Consider the following 19,918-nt stretch of genomic DNA (forward strand, 5'->3'; position numbering starts at 1 on the left):
TCTTGCTTCTCCTTCTGGTTTGCCCATTATTCTTATATTGCTCTTTCTGATGGAATCAGAAATTTCTTGGAGAGTTCTTTCATTTCTTTTGTCTCAAGTCTCTTTCTTCTTCTATCCGTGTAATTTCCAGGTTTCCATCTTCGCTGTCACTTATTCTTTCCTCCATTGGGTCAACTCTACTTCCTAAGCTGGCTATTTCATTCTTAATTTCTTCTATTGAGTTCTTAATCTCCAGAAATTCTATTTGGTTCTTTTTCAAAATTTCAATCTCTTTAGTAAAATGTTCATGTTGTTCTTTGATTGTGTTTCTGAGTTCATTAAACTGCCTTTCTGTGTTTTCTTGCATCTTGTTGAGTTTTTTCAGAACTGCAATCTTGAATTATCTGTCATTTAAGTCACATAGTTCCATATCTTTAAGTTCCTTTTCTGGAGACTTTTCACTTTCTTTCTGAGCAGTCTTATTGCCGTGGTTATTCATGGCAATTACTGATTTATTATTTCTCTTCTTAGACATCTACAGTAGTGGCATCTGCAACATATTGATAGGAAGAGTTCTTTCTTTTGTTTTCCAGTACTTGTTGGTAGAATGTTTTATTTTCCTTCTGACTGCAGCCTTTTTCTCTCTTTCACACTGTAGCGCTATGTTTGCTCTGCACTATTCCAGCTTCTCACACAATGGGGGGAATCCCTCGGAGACGGGCTTCTCCTCTGTTAATAGTTCCCCTGGGTCACAGGGCGCAGTGTCTGTGTCGGTATATGGAGAGTTTTTGACATTCCATAGCTCTTTCTACACCAGATTCAGAACCCATGTGTTTCAGCAGTTTTATTTACTCCTGCAGGGATCCACACAGATAGGTGGGGCCAGGGGAGGGTGAGTTGTGAGAGGTGACCCAGAGCAATGGCAGCGACCACCACCACAGCTGGTCTTGCTTCCACAACTCCCTCCCATTTGCTGGAACTAGTTGGGCTGCGAATCTGTGTCTGCGGTCCACAGTTCTCAGAACTGCAAATATTCTGTTCTTTTGATCTGACACTGCTACTGTTCAGCTTCTAGCACTGGGCAGGTGGAGCAGGGCGAGCTCTGGGATGGTAGGGAGGGGGTGGCTAGTCTCAATGCCTAAGGCTTCCGTTCTCTGCTCAGCAGTGAGGGCTTAAACCACCATTTTCAGCCTTCTTTCCTCTTTCCCTTTTCCGTGGTCTCTGCTGTGAGCGTTGGGTTCAGCCATGTTATATGCTGTCCCCTCAGCCCTGTGGGCCATAAACGGAGCCCTAGTAGTCTGAGTTCTTCCCTTTCTCACAACTGTGTTAGTTCCACAATGCAGCGAGCTCAGAGCACTGAGCTAGGTCTGCGTCTTGAGCCCTCACGGCTCGATCTCTGCACTTCTCCCTTCCTTCCTCCGCCGCTCACAAAATTTGCCCACTTTTAGGTGAATTCTGTAGTAGGCCTCTTCGTCTTTCCTGTCTGTTGTACAGGGAGTCCTTTGTGAAGTTTCAGTTGTTCCATTTGTTGTAAATTCCAGGGGAGATTTACAGAGGCTCACCTCATGCCACCATTTTGATGACGTCTCTTATGGATTATTTTCTAAACTCTACGTGGCTAACTCTGATTTTCACCATTTATGTGATATGAGATGTAGCCTGTAATAACTTAGAATAATCACAGATATATCTTCTGGTATACAAATGAACAAATCTGATCCATTTTATTACATTTTCTCTCCTGGCCACATATATTTTTTTCTCTTCCCAAGAAATCATTACAGAGTTGAGCCATTCTTGCTCCTAAAACTCTGATATCTATTATACATCCAAATATAAAAGTGAGGTTATCACCATCCTTCACTAACCTGGTTCAAACAGTGACTGAATTGTAGATCCAAAAGTCAGATACAAGGACTAGATCATTATTTGTTCTTTAGAGAGGATTTTGAGACCTTCATGTAAGAGTCATATTTGACAACTTCTCTCAGAGGAAGGAGTTCATTGTAGCTATATCCATTGATTGGAAAATATGCTAATGAGGTTAGGGTCATTGATTTGATCTCATGAGCTAGTGCAAGTATGCTTTGTTCTAATTCTAGGCTTCTAATTGTCTTGGTAACCAGAGTCAGCCATTTGTAAATGTGTGCTGCAGCTTGTAAATGAAGCATGAGAGAGATTTCACATTTGTCAGAGAACTTTGTCAATACTAAAACAAAAATCACTCAAAGAATATGTCTTACTGGTGGTGGATCAACGGTATTAAACTTATGAGAATGTAGTGCAGTTAAGCCAAATGGAGGATTTTGTAATTTTTTTTTTAAATTTTGAGTGATTCATTAAATAATTATATTTGAAGGATCTATTTATTTATTTCTAGCCCAATATAGATGCATGTTCCCATTTACTCCCTTTTTTGAAAAATAATAATAAAAAAAGCTAAACTGTTTCTTCTTCAATTTCAAAGAACCTATATTTCAAAGCAAATCTGTTTACAATGTTTAGTTGAATAAATTAAAAAACTTACAATGCTTTATGTTTACTACATTTCTTAAAAATTATCAAATTGAAATATGAGTAATGTGTGCCTACAAGGAGCTCTGTCTGAAAGACTGATATACCCCAAGGGGTTGATTCCAAATTTGCATCTGAGAAATTTGACAAGGAAGGCCAATCAGAATTACATCAAAGGTAGCCTAACATATGTTGAATATCAGAATACAGTTCAGCCCTTTAAGATGGTTAGATATATTTTCAATAAATAACACTTTTTTTTGATAAAAAACAAATGCTTCTCAAATCTATTTAATTGTGCAGACAAGGAACCTAGGGATTTTACAGAGTTGAATTTCTAAACAAGTGACTGTCATCAAATCAAACTGCTATGGTTTGAATGTTTGTGTCCCCACAAAATTCGTATGTTGAAAACTTCCCCCCAGGGTGATGGTATTAAGAGGTGGGAACTTTAGGAGGTGAATCGGCCATGAAGATGGAGCCCTTATGAATGGGTTTAGTGCTCTTATAAGAGGTCCCAGAAAACTCCCTCTCCCCTTTTGTCATGTGAGGACACAGTAAAATAGATGGCTGGAAACCAGGAAGCTCTCACCAGACACCAAATCTGCTGGTACCATGATCTTGGACTTCCCATCCTCCAGAACTGTGAGAAATAAATTTCAGTTGTTTATAAGCCACCCAGTTTATGGTGTTTTGGGAATAGCAGCCCAACTGGGCTATGACGAAAACCACCTCTCATTTTATGTAGTTTTTTATCATCATTATTATTATTATTATTTGCAGGTGTACAAAACAATGTAATAGTTAGACATTTACACCCGTCACAAATTGATAACTCCCCTCCCCCAATTTACTACCCCTCTGACGTTGTATTCGTTTTCTATAGTTTTAATTTAAGTCAATGTTTACTTCAAAAATGGAGCCTAGGACTGTATTTACTGTAATTTATACTAGTCAGTAACAAAGTCTTATTTTTTTATCCAATTTTCTTCAAACTCTACCATGTAACCATTTTTCTTGCTAAGATCTTAAAACTGGCATTTTACATATATGTCTTCATGAATGTATCCTGTGAGATTGATATTGTTACTCACATTATAAAGATTAGAAAGTGGAACAGAGATCAACCAATCAAGCACTGGTCAAGCCTAAATTCGAATGTAATTTATCCTGAGCCTCACACTCATTTCTCTTCCACTGTATTTCTTTCCCTCCTTGATTGGTCTGGAGGTTTGTCTGTAACTGGGCAGAGTCTTGGCACTGTCCAGTTACTATCAACAGGCCCCACTGGGCCTGGATCCTGCTGATTATTACAACAGTCCTGACTACAGGTAGTAAACACAGTGGGGCATATAGCACGGTGTTGAAAAACCTAAACTAGGAGTCAGATTCACTTGAGTCTGAATCCTATTTTTTCTACTTATTTTCCGTGTGATCTTGGACAATTTAATCTCTGTTGAGTTTCTGATTTTATGCGTAAAATGGGAAAAATTAACCTAACCGTTAGGTCAGTGGTAGTTTATAACCTCACACATGGGTTCTCAATTAATATTTTCTCATATTAATTATGACTATAGTTCCCTCCTCACTATTTGAGGCCACCTTAAGTATCAATGCTTGTCTGGATCCCACTTGGTATGCTGTATTGCTATGTATGGAATGGCTAATGGGGCCAAGATGTTTTCCATCAGTTTCTGTCTAACTCTTCGAGACTTCCTGGCCTTATCCACACGTCTCGGCTTTTCCTCCAGCATTCCAAGGCCTCCGACTGCCTAATTCATGAGGTTAGCTACCATATTATTTTCTTGTGTCTTCTATAACCATTTACCACAATCTGAGTGCCTTAATACAACAGAAATGCATTTCCTTACAGCTCTGTAGGCCAGAAGTCTGAAATCAAGGTATCAGCAGTGTTGCACTCTCTCTGGAGACTCTGAAAGATCATTGGTTCCTTGCTTCTTCAAGTTTTTAGTTGTTGCCCAGCATTCCTTGGCATTCCTTGGTTTGTGGTTGCATCACTCTAAACTCTGCCTCTATTGTTACATTACATCTTTCTCCTTTGTGTGTTTGTCTCAAACTCCCTGCTGCCTCTCTTTTTCATGGGTACACATAATTGCATTTAAAGTCTACATGATAATCCAGAATAAGCACTTTCTCTTACAAACTTTAACTTAATTATGTCTTTTACCATATAAGGTAACATTCATTTTTGCCATATAAAGAAATAGTCAGCTTCTTGGGAAAAATGGCGGCGCAAGGTGAGCCTCTGTAAAGCTCCCCTGGAATTTACAAAGAATCGAACAACAAAAACTCCACAAAGGACTCCCTGCACAGCAGATAGGCAAGACGAAGAGGCCCACTACCGACTGAAATCACCTAAAGGTGGGAGATTCGCGCCCGCGAGAGGGGGGAGGAGGAAAGTGAGAAGTGAGCGGAGATGCAGCCCCCCGGGCTCAGGACTCAGACCCAGCTCAGTGCACCGAGCTGCAGTCGGAGAAAAAGTAAAACGTTCTACCAACAAGTACTGGAAAACAAAAGAAAGACCTCTTCCTATCAACTTGTTGCAGAAGTCACTCCTGTAGATGTCTAGGAAGAGAAATAGTAAACCAGTAATCGCCATGAGTAACCAAGGCAACAAGATAGCTCAGAAAGAAAGTGAAAAATCTCCAGAAAAGGCACTTAAAGATACAGAAATATGTGACTTAAACGAGAGAGAATTCAAGGCTGCAGTTCTGAAAAAACTCAACGAGACACAAGAAAACACAGATAGGCAGTTAAAGGAACTCAGAAACTCAATTAAAGAACAGCATGAGCATTTTACGAAAGAGATTGAAATTTTAAAAAAGAACCAAATAGAATTTCTGGAGATTAAGAACTCAATAGAAGAAATTAAGAATGAAATAACCAGCTTAGGTAGTAGAGTTGACCAGATGGTGGAAAGAATCAGTGACATCAAAGATAGAAACCTGGAAATGACACAGATAGAAGAAGAAAGAGACTTGAGACTTAAAAGAAATGAAAGAACTCTACAAGAACTTTCTGACTCCATCAGAAAGAACACTATAAGAATAATGGGCATACCAGAAGGAGAAGAAAGAGAGAAGGGAACAGAGAATATATTCAAACAAATCGTCAATGAGAACTTCCCAAATTTGTGGACAGAACTGGACCCTCGAACCCAAGAAGCAAATAGAACACCTAGTTACCTCAATCCAAACAGGCCTTCTCCAAGGCACATTGTACTGAAGCTGTCTAAAATCAACGACAAAGAAAGAATCCTCAAGGCAGCCAGGGAAAAGAAGACGGTAACTTACAAAGGAAAGCCCATTAGATTATCATCAGATTTTTCAGCAGAAACTCTACAAGCCAGGAGGGAGTGGAACCAAATATTCAAACTATTGAAAGAGAGAAATCATGAGCCAAGAATAATATATCCAGCAAAGATATCCTTTAGATATGAAGGAGGAATAAAGACCTTTCCAGACATACAGAAGCTGAGGGAATTTTCTAATACACGACCTGCACTACAAGAAATACTAAAGGAGGCTATTCGACCAACATCAACAGGGACAATTTGTGGCAACCAAACCTCAAAATGAGGGAGAGTAAAGGCCTGAACCAGAATACGGGAATGGAGAAAGTAAGCATGCTGAAGAAAATGGAATACTCTAAATATCAAACTTTCTTTTACATAAACTTAAGGGTAACCACTCAAAAAAAATCCAGAACTGAAATATATACTGTAATAAAGGAAGAAACAGAGGGAAACATCATAGAATACCACCACATAGAAATAACAGAAAACAACAAAAAGGCAAAGCAACAATGGAGACACAACCTTACCAGAAAACTAAAGATAGAATGACAGGAAATCCTCACATATCAATAATCACCCTAAATGTAAATGGACTGAACTCACCAATAAAAAGGCACAGAGTAGCAGATTGGATCAAAAACCTAAACCCAACCATATGCTGTCTCCAGGAGACACATCTCAGCTACAAGGACAAGCATAGACTCAAAGTGAAAGGTTGGAAATTGACACTCCAAGCAAATGGTGCCCAGAGAAAATGAGGTGTAGCCATAATGATATCAGATGAAACAGACTTCAAGGTGAAAAAGATAACAAGAGACAAAGATGGACATTTCATAATGGTGAAGGGGACTGTACAACAAGAAGACATAACAGTCATCAATATTTATGCCCCCAATCAGGGAGCACCGAAATACATCAAGCAACTACTAACAGAACTAAAGGGAGAAATTGACCAAAACACAATTATACTAGGGGACTTAAATACATCATTGACAGCTATGGATAGATCATCCAAACAGAAAATAAATAACGAAATAGTAGCCCTAAATGACACATTAGATGAAATGGACATAATTGACATTTATAGAGCACTTCATCCTAAAACATCAGACTATACATTCTTTTCTAGTGTACATGGAACATTCTCAAGGATAGACCATATATTGGGACATAAAATCAGTCTCAACAAATTTAAGAAGATTGAAATCATACCATGCATATTCTCTGATCACAAGGCTTTGAAATTGGATATCAACTGTAAAAAGAAAGTGGGAAAAAACACAAATACATGGAGACTAAACAACATACTTTTAAAGAAGGACTGGGTCAAGAAGAAATTAGAGGAGAGATGAAAAGATACATAGAAACAAATGACAATGAAAATACATCCTACCAAAATTTTTGGATTGCAGCGAAAGCAGTTTTAAGAGGGAAATTTATCTCATTACAGGCCTATCGCAAGAAACAAGAAATATCCCAAATAAATAACCTCATGTTACACCTTAAAGAACTAGAAAAGAAGAACAAGTAAACCCAAGGTCAGCAGAAGAAAGGAAATAACAAAAATTAGAGCAGAACTAAATGAAATAGAGAACAAAAAGACAATAGAAAAATTAATATGACAAAGAGCTGGTTCTTTGAAAAGATTAACAAAATTGACAAACCCTTGGCTAGACTTACTAAGATAAAAAGAGAGAAGACACTGATTAACAAAATCAGAAACGTAAAAGGGGAAGTTATCACAGACACCACAGAAATACAAAGGATCATCCAAGAATACTATGAAGGACTATATGCCACCAAATTCAACAACCTAGAAGAAATGGACAAGTTCTTAGAAACATATAGCCTTCCAAGGCTGAACCATGAAGAACTGGAAAATCTAAACAGACCGATCACCAGTAACGAAATTGAATCAGTCATCCAAAACCTTCCCAAAAGCAAAAGTTCGGGACCAGATGGCTTCACTAGTGAATTCTACCAAACCTTCAAAGAGGATCTAATACCAATTCTGCACAAGCTCTTCCAAAAAATTGAAGAAGAAACAGCACTCCCCAACTCATTTTATGAGGTCAACATTACCCTGATACCAAAACCTGGTAAGGACAGCACAAAAAAAGAAAACTACAGACCAATATCTCTGATGAATACCGATGCAAAAATCCTAAATAAAATTCTAGCAAATCGAATACCACAATGCATTAAAAAGATTATTCATCACGACCAAGTGGGGTTCATGCCCGGGGCACAAGGATGGTTCAACATACGCAAATCCATCAATGTGATACATCATATAAACAAAATAAAGGACAAATATCATATGATTATATCAATTGATGCAGAAAAAGCATTTGACAAGATACAACATCCATTTATGATTAAAACACTTAATAATATAGGTATAGAAGGAAAATACCTTAACATAATAAAAGCCATATATGACAAGCCCTCTGCTAATCTCATAATTAATGGAGAAAAACTGAAGCCCTTTGCTCTACGTTCAGGAACACGACAGGGATGTCCCCTATCACCTCTGCTTTTCAACATCATGTTGGAAGTCCTTGCCAGAGCAATCAGGCAAGAGAAAGAAATAAAAGGCATCCAAATTGGGAATGAAGAAGTTAAATTATCACTCTTTGCAGATGACATGATGCTATACATAGAAAACCCTAAAGACTCCACCAAAAAGCTATTAGAAACAATCAACGAATACAGTAAAGTTGCTGACTACAAAATCAACGCACAAAAGTCCATTGCCTTCCTGTGTACTAACAATGAAATCTCAGAAGAAAAATACAAAAAACAATTCCTTTTGCAATTGCAGCAAAAAGAATAAAATACCTAGGAATAAACTTAACCAAGGATGTGAAAGACCTATATGCTGAAAACTATAAGACATTTTTGAAAGAAATTGAAGAAGACACAAAGAAATGGAAAGACATTCCATGCTCATGGATTGGAAGAATCAACATAGTTAAAATGGCCATATTACCCAAAGCAATATACAGATTCAATGCAATCCCCATCAAAATCCCAATGGCATATTTTAAAGAAATAGAACAAAAAATCATCAGATTTGTTTGGAACCACAAAAGACCCCAAATAGCCAAAGCAATCTTAAGGAAAAAGAACAATAATGGAGGTATCACACTTCCTGACTTTGGCTTGTACTACAGTGCCACAATAATCAAAACAGCATGGTATTGGCAGAAAAACAGACATATAGACCAATGGAATAGAATTGAGAACCCAGAAATAAAACCACATAAATATGTACAGATAATTTTTGACAAAGAAGCTAAAAACATACAATGGAGCAAAGACAGCCTCTTCAATAAATGGTGCTGGGAGAATTGGATAACCACGTGCAAAAAAATAAACTGGACTGCTATTTGTCACCATGTACCAAAGTTAATTCAAAATGGATCAAAGACTTAAGCATAAGACCTGACACAATAAACTGCATAGAAGAAAACATAGGTACTAAACTTATGGACCTTGGGTTCAAAGAGCATTTTATGAATTTGACTCCAAAGGCAATGGAAGTAAAAGCTAAAATAAATGAATGGGACTATATGAAACTTAAAAGCTTCTGCACAGCAAAAGAAACCATTGACAAAATAAAGAGGCCACCAACTGAATGGGAGAAGATTTTTGCAAACAGTGCCTCCGATAAGGGGCTAGTATCCAGAATATACAAGGAACTCATGCAACTCAACAACAAAAAAACAAACAACCCAATTGAAAAATGGGCAGAGGACTTGAAGAGACATTTCTCCAAAGAGGACATACAAATGGCAAATAGACATATGAAAAAATGCTCAACATCACTAATCATCAGAGAAATGCAAATCAAAACCACAATGAGATATCACCTCACCCCAGTCAGAATGGCAATCATCAACAAGACAAATAGTAACAAATGTTGGAGAGGCTGTGGAGAAAAAGGAACCCTCATACACTGTTGGTGGGAATGCAGACTGGTGCAGCCGTTATGGAAGGTGCTGTGGAGGTTCCTAAAAAAATTACGAATAGAATTGCCATATGACCCAGCAATCCCTCTCCTGGGTATCTACCCAAAAAATCTGTAAACATTTAGAGATAAAGACACGTGTGCTCCAATGTTCATTGCAGCTTTTTTTACGGTGGCCAAAACATGGAAACAACCAAAATGTCCTTCGATAGATGAATGGATGAAGAAGTTGTGGTATATATACACAATGGAATACTATTCGGCGGTAAGAAAAGATGATATAGGAACATTTGTGACAACATGGATGGATCTTGAGAGTGTAATGCTGAGCGAAATAAGTCAGACAGAAAAAGCAGAGAACCATGTGATTTCACTGATATGTGGTATATATACCAAAAGCAACAAAAGAACAAGACAAACAAATGAGAAACAGAAACTCATAGACACAGACAATGGTTTGGTGGTTGCCAGAGGGCAAGGGGGGTGGGGGTTTGGAGATGAGCGTAAGTGGGATCTAATATATGGTGATGGAAGGAGAACTGACTCTGGGTGATGAACACACAATGGGATTTATAGATGATGTAATACAGAATTGTACACCTGAAATCTATGTAATTTTACTAACAATTGTCACCTCAATAAATTTAATTAAAAAAAGAAAAGAAAAGAAAAAAAAAAAGAAATATTCAAAGGTTCTGGGGATTAGGACATTGATATATCTTTTGAGGGTTGGGGTGGCGGGGCACTATTCAGCCTACTGTAGCCAGCGTCAAAAAGTTTAAAAAAAATCCAAACACAATTCAGTTCAAGTAAACAGTTATGAAACACCTACTACGTGCCATGACACATAGCATACAAATTCCCTCACACACCCAAGTAAAAGAATTCAGCACACACACACATACACACACACACTTTAGTATTCTCTTCTTACAACTAGCTACATTTTGGAATGAAAGCAGAACATTTCCGAGACAGACAGACAGAGACAGAGAAAGAGAAGCAAAAGCTGTTCCTTGTCCCTTAGGCTGACACTTATGTATTTTAAGCACTGGTATGTATTATCTTGGTTATCAGAGTGATACATATTTTAGAACTGTTTTGGTTTAAAAAATGGTGACAACATTAATCCAGGTGAAAATATATATATATGGGAAGCCCATGGATTTGTGAGTAGAAACCCCTTAACACATTAAATATCATAGTCCTGATCTTTCATTAAACATGTTTTTGAGCGACTGATTGTAAATCAAAGCAAGGACCATGAATCATCAATGTGGAAGTTGATGTTGTATCAGAATACTCTGGCAAGTGAAAAAATGTTTTATTTATTATGCCTATAAGAACTATGTAAAGAAAAATAAAGCATTTTTTTTCCCCTCAGAAGAGAGAACAGGGAAAACTGTCAAAAAACAACAGTGTAATGGAGACAATTTCTAGGCCACCCAGCTGCCTAATTACTGGCAGCATCTCCAGATTTTTACATCATGCTTCTTGTGACACCACCTTTTAAGAAGCAATGATCCTTCACTGTAACAAAAACAAACTACACACACACACACACACACACACACACACACACACACACGCCATCACAAAAAAGCAACTCTAAGCCTTCTAAGTGGAATAATTCAGCAAAGGATTTCATGTCATGAAAGACAAAGCAAAAGAATAAGTAGTTACTTTGCAATTTCCCCCTCTACTGTAGTGTTTTTGAAAAGCCTATTCCATGTGTTAAGTTGAAACACCACTTTTTAAATTTTAAACTTTGTACAATTTAATCCAGCAAGATGAGAGCTTTGAACATCCAATTTCTTTAGACATTTTATTTGGAAGGAAAACAATAGTGATTTTCACATGGTTTTATGCAAAACAAAAATAAAACAAAATGAAAAAGCACTGGTCTTATGCAGTCTAGCACTTAAGATGTTTAAGCAGAACTACTCTGAAATTATTTAGCAATTCCCATAGTGTCCTCAGCAATTTCTTATAACAGATTCCTAAACAATATTATTAAAACTTGAGAGGAGGTAAATGGGTTATATCTGTGTCCCCGTGGAAGATTCTCTGAAACTATAAAGAAACAGTACATGCAGCTCAGGGACAGCTAGTGTGTGTTAACATGGCTTCTTTTAAGTTGCAGAGCTTGCTGTTTATTGGATAGTAGCCCTCTCTAATAGTGCTTACATACTTCTGCAATAAATGAAACAGTTGTGTTCAATTAAGAAAACATCTTTTTAAAAGGTTTGGTTTTGTTTTGCTTTTAGAATTGCTTAGATTTTATCTTATCTCTTCTTTGAGGGCAGTTAAGAATCTTGGAACCATTGATTGGAAGAAACTTAGATACATGCATTCATTCAACCATTTATCAAATATTTGTGTGCCTTCCATGGGTAGACTCTGAATATTCTGGAGACAAGAAGATAATTGTGATAATCTTCCTGTCCCTGAGGATCTCACAGCCCAGAGGAAAAGAAAAAAAGACAAATATAAAAGCAAATTATTGACACTCAGTGTGATCAGTGCCATATTAGCATTAGGAACAAGGCGCTTAGGAAGTACTGAGGAGGTAATGACCAATTTTCCAGGAGGACGAGGAGAAAGTTTGAAAGAGAGTTTCAAAAAAATCTGAAAGTAAGTTTGTCTTAGTTCAGGCTCCTATAACAAAAATAGACTGGGTGTCTTAAATAACAAGTACTGATTACTCATAGTTCTGAAGGCTGGGAGGTTCAAGATCATGGTGCCAGCAGATTCAGTGACTGGTGAGAGCTTGCTTCCTGGTTCCTAGATATGTTCTCTTGGGCTCTCACACGGGAGAAGAAGTAAGAGAGCTCTCTTTTATAAGGGCACGAATCCCTTCATGAAGGTTCCACCCTCATGACCGAACAGCCTATCAAAGCCCCACCTCCTAATGCCACCACATTGGGGATTAGAATTTCAACATGTGAATTGGTGGGATGCTGGGGGGAACAAACATTTAGTCCCGAACAATCTTGTTCTGGACAAGAGGAAAGTGTGATATATGAGTATTGTGTTTAGCAACAAACAACAGAAAGTTCTCTTTTGTATTTCTCTAAAGCATCAAACCTCTATTATGTGTTGGACTTTTTATTTTTTTATTAATTTTCTATTTATTTATTTTTTCTTTTTTAATTAAAGTTTATTGGGGTGACAATTGTTAGTAAAGTTACATAGATTTCAGGTGTACAATTCTGTAATACATCATCTATAAATCCCATTGTGTGTTCACCACCCAGAGTCAGTTCTCCTTCCATCACCATATATTTGATCCTCTTTACCCTCCTCTACCACACCCCTCCCCCCTTACCATCTGGTAACCACTAAACTATTGTCTGTGTCCATGAGTTTTTGTTTCTCATTTGTTTGTCTTGTTCTTTTGTTGTTTTTGTTTATATACCACATATCCGTGAAATCATATGGTTCTCTGCTTTTTCTGTCTGACTTATTTTGCTTAGCATTATATTCTCAAGATCCATCCATGTTGTCACAAATGATCCTGTTTCATGTTTTCTTACCGCCGAAAGGTATTCCATTGTGTATATATACCACAACTTCTTTATCCATTCATCTATCAAGAACATTTTGGTTGTTTCCATGTTTTGGCCACTGTAAATAAAGCTGCAATGAACATTGGGACGCACATGTCTTTATGGGTAAATGTTTTCAGATTTTTTGGATATATACTGTGGGGACAGAGTACCAGAGAGCAGTTTCCAGGCTTTGGCCTTGTGTGGGGAGGTGCTGGCTCAGGTAGTGAATGACCATCGATTGTGATTGGTTGGCCATCAGCTATGACTGGTTGGCCAATTGGCTACTGATGTAACTGCAGGGCTGCTTTGATTGTTGGTTGGCAGGCAGAGAAGTGAATGGCGGACTGCGAATTGTGTGGCTATTACTGCGTGTGTCTCCACTGGCCGCCAGAGAGAATATCGTGGTAAGACTCCCTTGTCTATGTCTCCGTGGGTGTTCCTTTTTGGCCAACCATATCCTGCGTTCTTTTCTGGGAGCTAGACCAGAGGCCCTACAGGCCGCCCCGCACAACAAATGGCGCAGTGAGCAGGGTCCCCATCACGACAGATACCTAGGTGTGGAATTGCTGAGTCATACAGTAATTCTATTTGTAATTTTTTGAGGAACATTCACAGTGCCTTCCATAGCGGCTGCACCAATCTGCATTCCCACCAACAGCGTATGAGGGTTCCTTTCTCTCCACAGCCTCTCCAACACTTGTTACTGTTTGTCTTGTTGATTATAACCATTCTAACTGGGGTGAGGTGATATCTCATTGTGGTTTTTATTTGCATTTCTCTGATGATTAGTGATGTTGAGCATTTTTTCATATGTCTACTTGCCATTTGTATGTCCTTTTTGGAGAAATGTCTCTTCAGGTCACCTGCCCATTTTGCAATTGGATTATTTTATTTGTTGTTGTTGTTGAGTTGCACGAGTTTCTTGTATATTTTGGATATTAGCTCCTTATCGGAGGCACTGTTTGCAAAAATCTTCTCCCATTCAGTTGGTTATCTCTTTATTTTGTGGATGGTTTCTTTTGCTGTGCAGAAGCTTTTAAGTTTCACATAGTCCCATTCGTTTATTTTAGCTTTTACTTCCCTTGCCTTTGGAATCAAATTCATAAAATGTTCTTTGAACGCAAGGTCCATAAGTTTAGTACCTATGTTTTCTTCTATGCAGTTTATTGTTTCAGGTTTTATGCTTAAGTCTTTGATCCATTTTGAATTAATTTTGGTACATGGTGACAGATAGCAGTCCAGTTTTATTCTTTTGCCCGTGGCTATCCAATTCTGCCAGCACCATTTATTGAAGAGGCTGTCTTTGCTCCATTGTATGTTTTTAGCTTCTTTGTCAAAAATTATCTGTCCATATTTATGGAGGATTATTTCTGGGTTCTCAATTCTATTCCATTGGTCTATGTGTCTGTTTTTCTGCCAATACCATGCAGTTTTGATTATTGTAGCCCTGTAGTACAAGCCAAAGTCAGGGAGTGTGATACCTCCATCATTGTTCTTTTTCTTAAGATTGCTTTGGGTATTCGGGGTCTTTTGTGGTTCCAAACAAATCTGATGAGTTTTTGTTTGATTTTTTTTTTTTTAATGCCATTGGGATTTTGATGGGGATTGCATTGAATCTGTATATTGCTTTGGGTAATATGGCCATTTTAACTATGTTGATTCTTCCAATCCATGACAATGGAATATCTTTCCATTTCTTTGTGTCTTCTTCAATTTCTTTTAAAAATGTCTTGTAGTTTTCAGCATATAACCATATCCTTGGTTAAGTTTATTCCTAGGTATTTTACTCTTTTTGCTGCAATTGCAAAAGGAATTGTTTTTTATTTCTTTTTCTGAGATTTCATTGTTAGTATATAGGAATGCAATGGACTTTTGTACGTTGATTTTGTAGCCGACCACATTACTGTGTTTGTTGATTGTTTCTAATAGCTTTTTGGTGGAGTCTTTAGGGTTTTCTATATACAGAGTCATGTCATCTGTAAAGAATGACAATTTAACTTCTTCATTCCCAATTTGGATGCCTTTTATTTCTTTCTCTTGCCTGAATGCTCTGGTAAGAACTTCCTACACGATGTTGAAAAGCAGAGGTGATAAGGGACAGCCCTTTCGTGTTCCTGAACATAGAGCAAAGGGCTTCAGTTTTTCAACATTAATTATGAGATTAGCTGAGGACTTTATTATGTTAAGGTATTTTTCTTCTATACTTATTTTATTAAGTGTTTTAATCATAAATTGATGTTGTATCTTGTCAAATGCTTTTTCTGCATCAATTGATATAATCATATGATTTTTATCCTTTATTTTGTGTATGTGATGTATCACATTGATGGATTTGTGTATGATGAACCATCCTTGTGCCTCTGGGATTAACCCCACTTGTTCGTGATGAATAATCTTTTTAATGCGTTGTTGCATTCAATTTGCTAAAATTTTGTTTAGGATTTTTGTATCTGTATTCATCAGAGACACTAGTCTGTAGTTTTCTTTTTTTGTGTTGTCCTTGCCAGGTTTTGGTATCAGGGTAATGTTGGCCTCATAAGATGAGTTAGGGAGTACTATCTCTTCTTCAATTTTTTGGAAGAGTTTGAGCAGGATTGGTATTAGATCCTCTTTGAAGGTTTGGTAGAATTCACTAGTGAAGCCATCTGGTCCTGGACTTTTGCTTTTGGGAAGGTTTTGGATGACAGATTCAATTTCCTTACTGGTGATCGGTCTGTTTAGATTTTCCAGTTCTTCATGATTCAGCCTAGAAAGGCTATATGTTTCTGAGACCTTCTCCATTTATTCTAGGTTGTTGAATTTGGTGGCATATAGTCCTTCATAGTATTTTTGGATGATCCATTGTATTTCTGTGACATCCGTAATAACTACCCCTTTTTCAGATTTTGTTTATTAGTGTCTTCTCTGTTTTTCTCTTAGTGAGCCTAGCCAAGTGTTTGTCAATTTTGTTAATCTTTTCAAAGAACCAGCTTTATGTCATATTAATTTTTCTACTGTCTTTTTTTTCTCTGTTTCATTTAGTTCTGCTCTGATTTTTGTTATTTCCTTTCTTCTGCTGACATTAGGTTTCACCTGTTCTTCTTTTTCTAGTTCTTTAAGGAGTAATGTGAGGTTATTTATTTGGTATTTTTCTTGTTTCTTGAGATAGGCCTGTAATGATATAAATTTCCCTCTTAAAACTGTTTTTGCTGCATCCCCAAAATTTTTGTAGGATGTATTTTCATTGCCTTTTGTTTCTATGTATCTTTTGAACTCTCGTCTAATTTCTTCTTTGACCCAGTCATTCTTTAAAAGTATGTTTTTTAATCTCCATATATTTGTGTTTTATTTCCTGATTTCTTTTTACAGTTGATATCCAGTTTCAAAGCCTTGTGATCAGAGAATATGCTTGGTATGATTTCAATCTTCTTATATTTGCTGATGTTAGTTTTACGTCCCAATATATGGTCTATCCTTGAGAATGCTCCATGTACACTAGAAAAGAATGTATAATCTGGTGTTTTAGGATGAAGTGCTGTATATATGTCAATTATGTTAATTTCATAAAATGTGTCATTTAAGGCTGCTATTTCGTTATTTATTATCTGTTTGGATGATCTATCCATAGCTGTCAATGATGTATTTAGGTCCCATAGTATAATTGTGTTTTGGTCAATTTCTCTCTTTAGTTCTGTTAGTAGTTGCTTGTTATATTTCGGTGCTCCCTGATTGGGGGCATAAATATTGATGACTGTTATGTCTTCTTGTTGTATAGTCCCCTTTAACATTATGAAATCACCGTCTTTGTCTCTTGTTATCTTTTTCACCCTGAAGTCTATTTCATCTGATATCATTATGGCTACACCTGATTTTCTCTGGATACCATTTGCTTGAAGTGTCAATTTCCACCCTTTCACTTTGAGTCTTTGCTTGTCCTTATAGTTGAGATCTGTCTCTTGGAGACAGCATATGATTGGGTTTAATTTTTTGATCCAATCTGCTACTCTGTTCCTTTTTATGGTGAGTTCAGTCCATTTACATTTAGGGTGATTATTGATATGTGAGGATTTCCTATCATTACATCTTTAGTTTTCTGATAAGATTGTGTCTCCATGGCTTCTTTGCTTTTTTGTTGTTGTCTATTATTTCTGTGTGGTGGTATTCTAAAATGTTTCTCTCTGTTTCTTCTTTTATTAGATTATATATTTCAGTTTTGCATTTTCTTTGAGTGGTTACCACTAAGTTTATGTAAAAGAAAGTTTGACATTTAGAGTATACCATTTTCTTCAGCACGCTTACTTTCTCCATTCCCATATTCTGGTTCAGGCTTTTACTCTCCCCCTTTTTATGTTTTGGTTGCCACAAATTGTCCCTGTTGATGGTGGTCGAATAGCCTCCTTTAGTATTTCTTGTAGTGCTGGTCATGTATTAGAAAATTCCCTCAGTTTCTGTATGTCTGGAAAGGTCTTTATTCCTCCTTCATATCTAAAAGATATCTTTGCTGGGTATATTATTCTTGGCTCATAATTTCTCTCTTTCAATAGTTTGAATATTTGGTTCCACTCCCTCCTGGCTTGTAGAGTTTCTGCTGAAAAATCTGGTGATAATCTAATGGGCTTTCCTTTGTAAGTTACCGTCTTCTTTTCCCTGGCTACCTTGAGGATTCTTTGTTTGTCGTTGATTTTAGACAGCTTCAATACAATGTGCCTTGGAGAAGGCCTGTTTGCATTCAGGTAATTAGGTGTTCTATTTGCTTCTTGGATTCGAGGGTCCAGTTCTGTCCACGAGTTTCGGAAGTTCTCATCGACAATTTGTTTGAATATATTCTCTGTTCGCTTCTCTCTTTCTTCTCCATCTGGTATGCCCAGTATTCTTCTATTGTTCTTTCTGATGGAGTCAGAAAGTTCTTGTAGAGTTCTTTCATTTCTTTTAAGTCTCAAGTCTCTTTCTTCTTCCATCCGTGTCGTTTCCACGTTTCTATCTTCAATGCCACTGATTCTTTCCTCCATCTGGACAACTCTACTACCTAAGCTGGTTATTTCATTCTTAATTTCTTCTATTGAGTTTTTAATATCCAGAAATTCTATTTGGTTCTGTTTCAAAATTTCAGTCTCTTTGGTAAAATGCTCACGATGTTTTTTGATTGTGTTTCTGAGTTCATTATACTGCCTTTCTGTGTTTTCTTCCATCTCGTTGAGTTTTTTCAGAACTGCAATGTTGAATTCTCTGTCATTTACGTCACATATTTCCTTATCTTTAACTTCATTTTCTGTGTACTTTTCACTTTCTTTCTGAGCTGTCTTGTTGCCTTTGTTATTCATGACAATTAATGGTTTATTATTTCTCTTCCTAGACATCTATAGGAGTGGGTTCTGCAACAGGTTGATAGGAAGAGGTCTTTATTTTGTTTTCCAGTACGTGTTGGGAGAATGTTTTATTTTCTCCCCAACTGCAGCCTTTTTTTTCTCTCTCACACTGTAGTGTTATGTTTTCTCTGCACTATTACAGCTTCTCACACGATGTGGGGGTTCCCTAGAATGCATCCTTCTCCTCTGTTAAAAGTTTGCCCTGTGGGGATGCGGAGAGCTTTTGAAGTTCCAAAGCTCTCCCTGTACCAGATTCAGAGCCCATGAGTTTCAGCAGTTCTGTTTACCCCTCAGGGATCCGCCCACCTAGGTGGGGACAGGACTGGGGTGATTTGTGAGAGGTTCCCCAGAGCAATGGCAGCGTCCACCCAACAGCCAGTCCTGCTTCCACAGCTCCCTCCGCTTTGCCAGAACTAGTTGGGCTGTGAATCTGTGTCTACAGTCCACAGTTCTCAGAACAGGAAATATTCTGTTCTTTTGATCTGACACTGTTACTGTTCTGCTTCTAGCACTGCATAGGTGGGGGCTGGTCGAGGTCTGGTAGGGTAGGGAGGGGGTGGCTAGTCTCAGTGCTTACGACTTCTGTTCTCTGCTCAGCAGTGAGGGCTTAAACCACCATTTTCATCCTTCTTCCCTCAGTCTTTTCTCCAAGGTCTCTGCCATGAACGTTGGGTTCAGCTGTGTTATATGTTGTTCCCTCAGCCCTGTGGGCCATAAACGAAGCCCTAGCAGTCTGAGTTCTTCCCTCTCTAGCAGCTGCGGTAGTTCTAGAATGCAGCGAGCTCAGAGCACTGAGCTCTTCTGCATCCTGCGCCCATGCAACTCTGTCTCCACACTTCTCCCTTCCCTCCTCCCCTCCTCGTGCAATTTGCCCACCTTTAGGTGAATTCAGTAGTGTGCCTCTTCGTCTTGCCTGTCTGCTGTGCAGGGAGTCCTTTGTGGAGTTATAGCTGTTTAATGTGTTGTAAATCCCAGCCGAGACTTCCAGAGGCTCACGTCACGCTGCCATTTTGATGATGTCTCTCTGCCGGCAGATGTCCTTGACAGCTGCAGTGGTTGCCAGGAGCTAGCAGTGCCCTGGCCAGTAATTCTCCTCTCAGGCTCCCTTTGGGGGCTTAAAAATTATTTCTTTTTTTCTAACCTAGTAAGTGTGTTATCGGAGAGCAGGTCAGAGTCATCACAAGAAGGCATTCCAGGATGTAGGAACAACTCATGAACAAAGGCAAGCAGACCAAGGATT

Source organism: Rhinolophus sinicus, linkage group LG12 (genome assembly GCF_036562045.2).
Source record: "Rhinolophus sinicus isolate RSC01 linkage group LG12, ASM3656204v1, whole genome shotgun sequence".
Taxonomy (NCBI): domain Eukaryota; kingdom Metazoa; phylum Chordata; class Mammalia; order Chiroptera; family Rhinolophidae; genus Rhinolophus; species Rhinolophus sinicus.